The sequence below is a fragment of the Aegilops tauschii genome, chromosome 4 (assembly GCF_002575655.3).
Source record: "Aegilops tauschii subsp. strangulata cultivar AL8/78 chromosome 4, Aet v6.0, whole genome shotgun sequence".
NCBI classification, from domain to species: Eukaryota; Viridiplantae; Streptophyta; class Magnoliopsida; order Poales; family Poaceae; genus Aegilops; species Aegilops tauschii.
Genome location: NC_053038.3, coordinates 432,385,398 through 432,394,053, shown reverse-complemented (window position 1 = coordinate 432,394,053; position 8,656 = coordinate 432,385,398).

Genomic DNA, 8,656 nt, shown 5'->3' with positions numbered 1-8,656 from the left:
GCCATAGTAGTCCGCTACAGCCCGGTTCACCGGAGTCCTGCTAGCCCAGCACTACTGCTCTGGACGCCTGACTGGCCGGCATGTGAATCATATCGTTCCTGTGTCTGTCCCTTCGGGGAAATGTCACGCGGTGACATCCGGATTCCTGCCTAGCCTGCTACAGCCCGGGTTCCCGGAGTCCTGTTAGCCCAGTGCTACAGCCCGGATTCACACGCTGCTGACCGACACGTTCGATGTTGATTCACGTATGCCTATCCCCATACGTTTGTGCCGCTTTGGGTTCACGACTAGCCATGTCGGCCCGGGTTCTCTGTCATATGGATGCTAGCGACATTGTCATATACGTGAGCCAAAAGGCGCAAACGGTCCCGGGCCATGGTAAGGCGACACCCGTGGGAGTACCGTGCATGCGGCCGCAATGTGATATGAGGTGTTACAGGCTAGATCGGTGTGACTTGGAATCGGGGACCTGACAGCGTTGGCATCAGAGCCGGACTGCCTGTAGGGGCGATAAGCCAAACTGGTCGATGTCGAGTCTAGAAATGCTTTAGTTATATGTAGGGGAATTGACTGTGGGAGGGAACGTAAGGTGCTTCTACTCCTTTACCTCATGCCCTCTGATCTAAGTCATTCTCTTCTCATTCTACGTGGGTTAAGGACTAGGCTCTCTCCCCTCTATCAGGTTCACGTGTTACTAATCCATAGTAACTTATAGGATTGTTGGTTCCGTGCTTTGGTTCAGTTTCTACTACCTTAGTATGTTGTCGGTTGAACCAGAACCTTGACATGATGTTTTGAGTGGTATTGCAAACTGTTGCGAATGTCTCAAATCCTTTTTCGAGCATTTACAGCCGTTATGCTGTCCGAATTCTCCTAGAAATACTAATGCCTTGCAATATTTCGTGCTTTCAGATGGCCACCCGTTCCCAGAATCAAGTGGTTCGTCTGACCCGGTGCATCGGCGTACCTGGTCACACGGCCATGCTGGTCCGAGTGATGGTTGAGACAGGCTATCGTTGGTATCCCGAGTATACCGTCGAGGAGCAGTTCCGAGACTTTAATCAAAGTCAATATCTTTGCACAGTCAGGATTTACCCATCCTATCCTGGAGCCACTGAACCCCTCCATTGCTCGTATGGACTTGGGGTTACCGTCGAGATGTCCGTGCAGAACGCAGCTTACTCAATGGTGACTATCATGCGAGCCAGAACTGCCTTGCTTCAGAACACCGACTTCCGCTATATGCCAGCAGCACTCCCTGGGGCACAGGGGTACTGTCGTGGAATTGTCACGGCAGATGTCCTTGAGCTAGGACTTAGTCGTGGAGCCATCGCAACTAGGAAGCTTGAAGGGGTTATGCGGGACAAGAAACACGAGGGTTTATATTGGTTCGGCCCCTTACGGTGAAGGTAAAAGCCTACGTCCAGTTCGAGGTGTTATTGATTAGGGTTACGATCGCCAGGGAGCTTAAACAGCTATGCCTGGCTCTCGATGAAAATTGTTATCGCCCTAAACCGCTGCCGGGTCGTCCCTTTATATAGGGAGGCCGACGCCCAGCGGCCCTTAGAGTCCCGGCCGGCTCATAAGAGTGTCCGGCTCTGACTCTAAACAATACTTGTCTTACACTACAAGTCTACTATAACAATAAAGATTGTACTACGGGCTTTAAGCCATCGCCGGGTCTCAGCCCATCTCTGGCCCATTATCTTGAAACTCAGCTCCGGGCTTCTGGCAATGACCCTTAGTGTAACCCGGCCCTCCTGGCGGGTGACTCCCAGGTCTATATCCTCCACATTAGGCCCCAGATTGACTTGAGCCGGCTCGTGTCAATCTTCAACTCTGCCGACAGAAAAAATCTCCGGCTTACCGTTCGCGGGAAGGCCATAACCCGGTGTGACGTCATTCTCCGGACTCCGGATAATCCGCCGTGACGTCATCCTCCATTAAGTCCGTTTTTTACTCCGCCAGATCCGCAACGGATCTCTGCTGTTACTGTCTTTCCGAAAATCGAGGCGCCGTGAGGGGGAGATAACCACGCCGTGGTCTCCTTGAATATCGCGCCCACTTATGACTTGCCTTATAAATAGGTCGGCCCGGCACTCTCTTCTCACACTCTCCTTCTTCTTCCTCGCGCTGTCGTTCCTCTGCCCGAGCTTCTGCCGCCGCCGCCGCCGTCGTCGCGCCCCTGATCTTCATCGACCCGGCCGCTGCATAACCCTGACCCGGCAGATAACGGCGGCGACCTCCGCTCTTCCTCAACTCCGGTGAGTCTTCCCTGCCTTGCTAGAACCAATCTGTGGTAGGGTTCATCTTGTGTTCTTCGCGTTCTTCACCATTGCCGCAAGTTTCAGTAACCCCTGTAGTCACTGCCCCCGTTGATCTTAACTCTTCGTAGAACCTTTGCGGTAACTGTTCGAGATCCATTCCATCTACAAAAAATCCTCTTTTTACTGCTTAAAGACCAGGTTCCACCTTAAGAACTTCTCCTGTTTCTGTTTCTTTAGGTCTAGAAAATTTTCATCTTGCCCGACCATTTTGATCCGAAAAAGTTACTGTAATATATGAAATCTGTTTTACCACACTTAGTAAAAACTGCAGCCCTTGAATCTTGGCGGCTTATGTTTCCGACTTAAAGAAAACACGCGCCGTAGAACTTTCCGGTTTAAAGAGAACCATGCTCTGTAGTATCTTCCGACTTAACCGCAGTAAGCCGTAGATGACCAACTCATCCTGAACGCCCCGACGGCTTAGATAACCCACCGTATCAATACATACCATTAGTCCCCTTCATAAGCCGTCATTGTAGTTTGAATGATAAACTCCGGCTTATAATTAACCCGGACACCTTCTTCTTTATCATAGATCACCAACCGTCACCATGCCTCCCAAAGCTCCCATCACTTGCAACTGGATGAGATCCAACGTCACTGATGAGACCCTGGCCAACTTCGTTAAGTCCGGATATCTGCCCAGGAAGGAAGTGATGTCCTACCGTGCCCCTGATCCGTCCGAAGAAAGACTACAGCCGAGGGAGGGGGAGGTAGTGATCTTTGCGGACCATATGAGCCGGGGCTTTGCACCGCCCGGCTCAAAATTCTTCCGGGATGTGCTCAACTTCTTTGACCTTCGACCTCAGGACATAGGACCCAATTCCATATCCAACATCTGCAACTTCCAAGTCTTTTGTGAAGTATATCTTGGAGAAGAGCCGAGTCTACTGCTCTTCAGAGAGCTGTTTTATTTGAACCGTCAAAATGAGTGTGCCAACGGGCCAAGTCTAGAGTTAGGCGGCATCTCCATCCAGCGACGTAGGGACTGTCTGTTCCCTTACGCAGAGCCGCCGAGCCACCCTAAGGACTGGAATATGACTTGGTTCTACTGCCAAGATACATCCCCGGCTGACGAGAATCCACTGCCCGGCTTTCGCCCAACACGCCTGGAGCCGACTCACCCGTTATCCGACAAACTTACTGCCGCGGAACGCCAACCTTTGCTTCCAACGATCAACAAGATCAAGGCCCTGCTAGGCAATGGTCTGAACGGAATTGATCTGGTCCGGGTCTGGATCTCATGGCGGGTGATCCCATTGAGCCGCCGCCCCGGCTTAATGTGTGAGTACACCGGGCGAAAGGATGACCCGCAGAGACACAGTCGCAATGATCTTCCAGAAGACGTTGCGGAAGAAGAGACCAAGGCTCTGTTAAACGAGAGCCTGGCAGATTGTGGAAGAACTGGGCTAGCCCCGTTCTGCAAGACCAATCCAGCCCCAGCGGTAAGCCGCTGACTTTAACCTTTCCATTTTTTACCTGTCATCTTACTAAGAACTCATTACTGTATTTTTCAGGCTGATGATAAATTCTGGCGGGTCAAGTATGACCATGAGGCGGCCAAGAAGGCCAGGAAGGCGAAGAAAGCCGCCAAGAGAGCCGCCCCTCGCAAAAAGGGAAACAGGCCCACTGCTTCGGAGCTGCTGCAATTAAGCGATAGCTCCGAGTCAGAGGTAACCCTTAAACCTTTAAACTCTTGCCGTATTTACTGGTTGCTGCTGTCCACTTTATCATTATTTTGCTTATTGACAGGATGACACCGGCGCCAGTAACCCGGTGATTGAAGAGGTAACATTACTCCCCTCCGACTCGGAGCCTTTGCCACAGCTGAAAATCCGAAGGGTAACCCGGAAAGTAAGATTTTCTCATCCGTTAGCTCATCAAGACCCTCAATTTCTTTTGAAGCAGCAGGTTCACGAAAGCCGGCGTCTCACCCGGGCCCGCAAGGACACCGACCTCTCCGCCGGGTTACCCGACGCGACAAAGAAACGTCGCACCGAGGTCTTTTCTCACTTGTACCCTTTTCATCCATTGGCGGGTGTTATCCGTCAACCACTTAATTCTTCTGACTCCAATTACCAGGAGACCTCCCCCACTTCGGGTGACTCCCTGCAATCAAGTCTGCCGGCCTTCAAGACTACACCCGGGTAATAACAATCACCTTACATTATCTGCCTGTATTTACTCTTTGCATGCCTAACACTTCTGTCTTTTCAGTGCCCAGGCAAAGCTCACCAAAAGAACAAAGAAGACCAGGTCAGCCGGAGTGCCGAACTTGCCTGAGCCGGAGACGACGGCTCAAGATCCGCCAGCCGCCTCCGAGGCCACCATTCCCATGGATACGGCGCCTGAAGCCCCTGCTCCGACCACCAAGACAACGACCGAAGCGTCAGCTAATCCGGAGGCGTCCGGCTCAGCCCCACCAGCTAACGACCCGGACGTGGTAATTACCCGGACGGAGTATGTTGAGCCGGGGAGGCCGACCACACTGGCCAAATGCTCCGTGAAGGGGGAGTTGCTGCAACCCCATCGGGTGAATCTGGATCTCTCCAGCTACACCGATTTAACCATTGGAGAGCTTGTCTCAGGTTACATCAGCCAAGTTCACAAGAGCCGAGACGCCGAGATCGCCATGGTCAACCAGATCCAACAGAAATCTGAGGTAACCTTCTGCTGTTTTCTTATTTCTGCGTAGTGATCCTTGTCATCCTAGCCCCCAAGTCTAGCACTTATACTTGAATATGTTGTAGACTTAGATTCCGGCTTACTGGACTGAGCCGGCCGTACATAGATAGATACGTTCAATATGCATTAGCCCCCAAGTGCCAAGTGTCTTTGCTTGGAAAGCGCTTGGGACTTTATAGAATGACTGTCAATAACCTGGAAACATATGCAGGCTGTTGGCAAGAAATTAGAGTCGGACCTGGCGGGTCTCAAGAGCCGGTTAAAGACTCAAGAGATGGAGACCCGGAAGGCGAATGCCAAGTTTGTCTCCAGCATCGCCGCTCAGGAGAAATTGAAGACTGAATTCGACGCTGAGCGGAAGGCCTGGGCTAAGGAGAAAGCCGTACTGATGACCCGGGCGGAACAGGCGGAGAAGGCACTCTCTGAAAAAACTGCCGAACTCTCCAGCCTAAAGCGCCAAGTGTCCCAAATGGCAGCTGCCATCTTCGGTAAGTCGCCTCACCGGCCTTCATTCATGTTAGAATGTTTACATCTCCTGATTCATCCTTGTCACCGGGTCATCTGATGTTTGTTAAACAGGTTCCAGAAGCGCCAACTTGAACCAGAGCGTGGTCACCAAGCTAAAGGCCGTGTACACCCTGGTGGAACAACTCTACACCGGGTCACAGCGCGCTTTAGCTGTGGTGGCCCTATCCAACGAGGTGCCAACCCATCTGGCCGAAGTCCTGCGCCGGCTTGCTGTTCTGCCACAGCGGATCCAGGAGCTACGTCGAGCCTCCGCAAGATCTGGAGCAATTGCCGCGCTGAGCCGGGCCAAAGCATTCCTGCCGGAGCTAGACCCGGCAGACATCGCACTGGGTTACCCGAGCTTGAAGGAAGACGGCTCCACCTTCGACCAGAAGGACTTCGCGGCGTGTGTTAAGGCTGTACGCCCGGTGGCCACCATCATCGGGAATGACACCGACTTAACCAAGTATCAGCCGGGGTACAACGCGGAGAATCAGAGGATTCCAACCCCTCACTATGAAGCTCTTAGTCTGATTCCTCCGGCTCGTCAGCACACCTTCGCCCCCGAGATTGACCCGGCCGGGTTAATTGACGAAGAAGCCCAGTTCGAAGCTCTCAGCGGCATCGACTGGAAGTCGTCAACCTTCGAGGTCTTGGGATCAACCGGAGCAGAAGACGAGCCGGGGACTTCAACCCAGCAGGCATCGTAAAGCGGCTGGCGGTTCACCGAACAACGCTCCAACCTTGAGACTTGAAGAATTTTGTAATAGACTAGGTGCAACATTTTATCTCTGCCGTGCCATCGTGCACGTAATGAATGCTAGAAACTCTTGAAATTATCCTTTGTGTTCCTCCGGGTCGTAATTATCCCTTTGTCCTTCTCAACCTTAAAAAGTACCTTTAAGTATCTGCATAGAAAGGCAAATCACAAGCCGCAAGGCGGCTTACCGCCCTGAGAATCAGGTGTTTGAGATGGATAACCCGGAATACAAACCAAAAAGACTGGTCCTTAACTATATTCTGAACACAGTCGTGATAACACACTCAACAGCCTGTAAGCATACTTCCGGGTTAAATAACCCGGGTAGCACGGTTGGTATCTTAACTCGAATTTACTTGTCTTGATGACATCCATGATGCTCAACTAACAAGATAAACCAAAATTAAGCCGGCAAGTGAAACCCGGCCATGCACACGTTGTCATAATCAGAGTAGACTTTGCGATAAATCAGAACTTAGGGGCTTCCAGTTCGAATACGACCAGAGACCCGGCCCAAAAGGGGTTTAAGCCAAGATTCGGATACGATCATATAGCCCCCAATGGGTGTGGCGATGCCAATCAAGAGGGTACCGACAGCTATGTTCTCTTGGGTTCGAATACGACCCATGTTTGAACAGGAAGCCCCCAAGTGATTCTGAAAATTGTTTAACGACGCTGATTCGAATACGATCCACGTCGGTTCTCAGAGGGGTTACACTATGATTCAAATATGACCAAAGGCAATCTCCCAATGAGCTCGGCACTTTGCCAATCAAATGGGTATCGACAGCTATGTTCTCTTTGGTTCGAATACGACCCATGTTTGAACAGGAAGCCCCCAAGTGATCTTACTGCTTACGGCTAGACTCGAATGCGATCATAAGCCGGATCCTCCTTTAAAATTAGTATGACACGTATATTTGGAGGAGAAAAAAGGACAGAGGTCCTGCTTTATTGCTTATCATAATATATACATGGCGGAGATAAATATATACACCACAAGAGCCGGTAGCTCAAGTGTAGTAAGGCCGAAGCTGAGCTATGTTCCACGGCCGACGGGTCTCCTCCTCAGATTTACGCGAGTCTTTATGCTCCCGGATATCAATGAGGTAATATGACCCGTTGTGCAAGTTCTTACTGACCACAAAAGGCCCTTCCCAAGGTGGGGATAACTTGTGTGCATCTGTTTGATCCTGGATGAGCCGGAGCACCAGGTCGCCTTCCTGAAAGACCCGTGACTTGACCCGGCGGCTATGATAACGGCGCAGGTCTTGTTGGTAAATTGCTGAACGGGCGGCTGCCACATCACGCTGTTCGTCCAACAAGTCCAGAGCATCTTGGCACGCCTGTTCATTATCCGTTTCAACATAAGCCGCCACACGAGGTGAATCATGACGGATGTCGCTGGGGAGAACCGCTTCTGCTCCATAAACCATGAACAAAGGCGTGAAGCCTGTAGACCTGTTAGGAGTAGTGTTGATGCTCCATAAGACGGAGGGCAATTCCTCCACCCAACAACCCGGCGTCCGTTGCAAAGGGACCAAAAGCCGGGGTTCGATGCCCTTCAGAATCTCCTGGTTAGCTCTCTCAGCTTGACCATTAGACTGGGGATGAGCTACTGAAGAAACATCAAGCCGGATATGCTCTCGTTGACAAAACTCCTCCATAGCGCCTTTGGACAGATTAGTGCCATTGTCTGTTATGATGCTGTGCGGAAAGCCGAAGCGGAAGATCACTTTTTTCATAAATTGAACCGCCGTGGCTGCATCACACTTGCTAACTGGCTCAGCTTCCACCCATTTTGTGAATTTGTCCACTGCCACCAAGAGGTGGGTCTTCTTATCCTTGGACCGTTTGAAAGGCCCAACCATATCAAGCCCCCAGACCGCAAAGGGCCAGGCGATTGGAATCATCCTCAACTCCTGAGCCGGCACATGAGCCCGTCGGGAGAACCTTTGGCAGCCATCACATTTACTGACCAAGTCCTCTGCATCAGCGTGAGCCGTCAGCCAGTAAAAACCATGACGGAAAGCCTTGGCCACAAGAGATTTTGAACCGGCATGATGGCCACAATCCCCTTCATGGATCTCGCGCAAGATCTCTTGACCTTCCTCAGGGGAGATACAACGCTGAAATGCCCCTGAAACACTGCGATGATACAACTCGCCATCGATAACAATCATTGACTTAGCCCGCCGAGTTATTTGCCTGGCCAGAACTTCCTCTTCAGGCAATTCTCCCCGGGTTATATAAGCCAGATATGGCATTGTCCAGTCTGGTATGACATGAAGAGCTGCCACCAGTTGCGCCTCCGGGTCAGGGACGGCCAAATCTTCTTCTGTAGGCAACTTGACCGAAGGATTATACCGGACATCCA